The sequence below is a fragment of the Leiobunum rupestre genome, chromosome 3 (assembly GCF_980474605.1).
Source record: "Leiobunum rupestre chromosome 3, qqLeiRupe1.1.hap1, whole genome shotgun sequence".
Taxonomy (NCBI): domain Eukaryota; kingdom Metazoa; phylum Arthropoda; class Arachnida; order Opiliones; family Sclerosomatidae; genus Leiobunum; species Leiobunum rupestre.
In genome coordinates this window covers 57188377-57192268 of record NC_143386.1, presented here as the reverse complement: position 1 = coordinate 57192268, position 3892 = coordinate 57188377, and the positions used below count along the sequence as shown (strand labels likewise).

The window sequence follows — 3892 nt, the reverse complement described above, 5'->3', positions numbered from 1 at the left end:
TCTCGCTCTTTCTCGGAGATGATGAAAGAAACAGCCCATGAGGTTGCTAACACTGAAATTGAAACCGAACATGACGTTGTTAACACCGAAATAGAAACCGACCATGACGTTGTTAACACCGAAAAACGGCGATTCCGACACAAGCTTTGAAAAAGTCCTCTCTGATTTTAGTTTATGTATAATTTTCCAAAACGTTCTTTAAATATAATCAAAGTAGTCAAATATATTCATTTGACGCATAAATAATGTTTATTTAGCTTGTAACTTGGAAACGGAGACGGTGGTATACAGCTTCTCAATTTGACACTAAATCTATTCTAACCCAGGCCAGTCCCTTAAGTGGTTATCATTGCGCAGAGGCAATGTCGTAACCAATGAGGTATAACTGAGGTGCGACTATTGCTAGTTGAAAACTTAACCCAATATCCCGCCGAGACGACGCGAAATATCGTCGGCTATGGCAATTTTTGAAAGCCTCAGGGGGCTTCATAAACAATTAAAAATCAAACATTCCTCACAATTTACTGTGGATTAACAAAGTCAATGCACGAATGTGACTCTTTCTTCCAAACAGCTTGAGAGGGTATGCCAAATTTAGCGGTGATCACTTCCAAAAGCGCCTTTCAACTATTTGTTGTTGAGTTTTAATGCAAATTTATAAAATTAACTTCGGTCATAGCTAGAAACCTCTAACAGGTGTCAGCTCATCATGGGTTCTTCCTGCTTAAGAACTCCTTGGCTATACCGAAGCTCTCCTACCTACTGCCTACAATCTTCACTATTTCGATGAGACCCTCCGGGTTGCTCTTCAAGAAGTTACCAATATTTTAATGGATGAAGGTCCATGGGTGCATTCGTCACTTCCCATATCCAAAGGAGGCCTAGGCATTCGTCACGCGTCCAGCTCGCCCTGCCTGCCTTTCTTCATCGCAGTCCAGCGCGGCGGATTTAGTCCGTGAAATTCTTTCCCTTCCATAGTCGCATCTGGGGACCAGGTTTTTCGCGACGCTCTTCAGCAATGGGAGCTTCTCTCGGAATCCACTTTCCCCCTCAAGATCACTGGCGGCCCCAGAGCGCTTGGGAAACACCTTTTTTGACTTAAACACCAAGCTATTGTCTGAAGGAGCCTCGTCAGATCGTGATAAAGCGTGTCTTCTCGCAGTTTCTTCGACTGAGTCCGGTGCGTGGCTAAATGTTCTTCCGTCTCCTTCTCTTGGAACCCATCTCTCTGATGATTCCTTTCGCGTAGCCGTCGGCCTTCGGTTGGGAGCTACAATTTGTGTGCCGCACTCCCGCGTTTGTGGTAGTGTGGTTGACTCCTTCGGTTCTCATGGCCTCAGCTGCAAAAAGAGTTCGGGCCGTCACTCTCGCCACAGTGCCGTCAACGATATTTTGAAACGGGCACTCGCGCCCGCGGGTGTTCCATCTACTTTGGAGCCGTGTGGGCTGTCTCGGGACGACGGAAAACGGCCAGATGGTTTGTCTTTAATCCCGTGGACCGGAGGGAAATCCTTGGTATGGGATTTCACATGTACCGATCCTCTCGCTCCTTCGTATTCGAGTTCTTCTTCAACAGCCCTTCTCTGGGCCGCTACCCAGGCTGGACATGCATCAGATTTATAGCCCGGTGTACCGGTAAGATTGAAACCACACCACCGGAGGTCCATCATCAAATGCCCTACGCCAGCGTCCACACGCCCGGACAGGTGACAAAACCAACATGGGTAGCACGCTACCCAGGCTGAAACGAAGAAGAACTCCAAATACTCGGCGCTTGAGCACCGCTATATGTTTAAACCGGTGGCCATTGAAACCCTTGGCTCCTTCAGCCGCGAGGATTTGGCGCTGATCCACGCCATAGGCCGTAGGATTCGTTCCGTCACTGGTGAACCGCGCTCCGTTTTATACTTGATCCAGCGCATCGCGGTCGCCGTTCAACGCGGTAATGCCGCTTCGGTGTTGCACACCTTCCCGCCGGGTGCTTCCCTGGAAGACTATTTGGTTCACCTTTAGTTTTCTTTGTGTTGTTTTTTTTTCCTTTTTTTTGTATTTTTCAATTAAATAGAAGGTAGAATCATCCATTTCATCAAAATTCCATTTACTTTTGTTTACAATTTAGAATCTCAGAATATTCCTATAACAAGCCATAACCACAACAAACCTGATAGTAGTACAGGAGTTACTTAAGCCTTTGACAAAATATCATTTCGCAATTAGAATTTTTTTTTAATTATAAGATCATCTGCTGCTTTTTATTTGGGTTTTGAAAGAATTAATTGACTTATTTTAAAATTATAATAAAAATTTACCTTATTTTAAATTCTCACAGCCAAAATATTCGCGAATCACGTCAGAGTACCTAAAAGATTACAAACACGAACATGTGTGACGTGTCACGTGATGATTTTTTATTTTATCGCCTAATCGACAGGCGTCGCTTAAACGTGGTACCACAGGAATACGGAACAAATACCGGTTGTCTGCTAGCTATCGCTCCCGTATATTTTTGGCAAATCAAACTCCGTGTAAGGTGTCTATTTCTTTATTATGTCTATGGCTGGCACCGTAAAGCCCGGTGGGCTCCAAAAGGCCGGGAAACGGGAACACCGTGCCCTCATACTGAGGCCCGCCGCCCCACAGCAGGCTACACAATCCGCCGAGGCAGCCAGATTGCCTGAACCATCTCCGTTAGCCTGAACCGAAGTTCTGTATCCAGCTCAAACCCGACCGAAGTTGGAGGTGGAGATAGGACCATTTGATCAGAGCTAACATCTCCAAGTGCACCACCGCCCTTATGGGTTACAAGAGCCGGACCCCGACTCCGCGGTTAAGCCACCAGATATTGCACACTCTAACCCATTTAGGGCCCCATACTACCGACATAGAATTGTGTATTTGTACCCCACCGTTCCGCTAGGCACTACGGCGGCTTACAAGACTATCCAGTCAGGCTGGGACAAAAATGCACGTTGCGAAACAAACGTTCGGCCAGTGAAACAGCTATAATAACTGGCTCAAATATAGCTAACAAACGCCCTCATCATGGCCCAACAAAAGGCGACACGATGGGTCTGCCCGATAACCCACCCTCGCACAGCTGAGGGCTAGAGTGACTTTAATCTTCCACGGCAACTACCATCCCCGATAAGGTTATCAAATGACAGGTATGGAGCGAAGCATCGCACGAACCCAAAATCCGAGCCCAGCAATCACGGACAACACCCGTCACCCCAGGACAGCAAAGGGGCCGATGCGTCCTAACGCGCAAACACCGAAAGTCAGGCCCGGCAGCCGCAAACGACACCAGTGACCCCATTAAGGACAATCCGGATAGGGACAGTGGGACTACCGACACTAGAGAAACTGATATTGAGATCGACATCTGATGTACCATTATCACTGCAACTAGGAGGTTGTAAGCCAAAAACTGGAGCTTCGGCCTCGTTAGATTCATAGTCATTGTTCGATGGTGGACTATCATTTTCAATATCTTGGTTGCTTAATTGGTTCTGAAACGTCGTTTCTAAATATTTCCTGATAAAATATTTGATTAACTTTGTTTCTTTGCCTCGATGACAAGGGTTTGAGATGAAATTCCATATTCTAGGCCAAAAATAAACGATTATGTACTTTCATTTAATAATTGAAAGACTCAATACGCAAAAGGAAATGCAAATGATCATATTTAACTTCGAGTCGTTAGGGAAATTTAAGGAAGCGGACAGATGGATTTCTTAATATTTTAAATTCTCAGCTGTGGAATAACTAAATTTAAATCTCTGGATAACTTAGTATATTAGGTTGAATGGTACTGTGAATACTTATGACCTTAAACAAGGCGGAAAAGGTAAAAAACCTAAGTTTAGGATAACAATTTTTTTTTTAATTTTGA

General features: G+C 45.1%; 1 non-coding gene across 1 annotated transcript; it reads left to right on the top strand.

Moving 5' to 3' along the window:
* Positions 1-345: 345 nt before the first annotated feature.
* On the top strand, positions 346-484 carry LOC149953044 (U4 spliceosomal RNA). Its single transcript, XR_016480164.1, has one exon. It is a non-coding gene; the product is annotated as a U4 spliceosomal RNA (small nuclear RNA).
* The last annotated feature ends 3408 nt before the right edge of the window (positions 485-3892 follow it).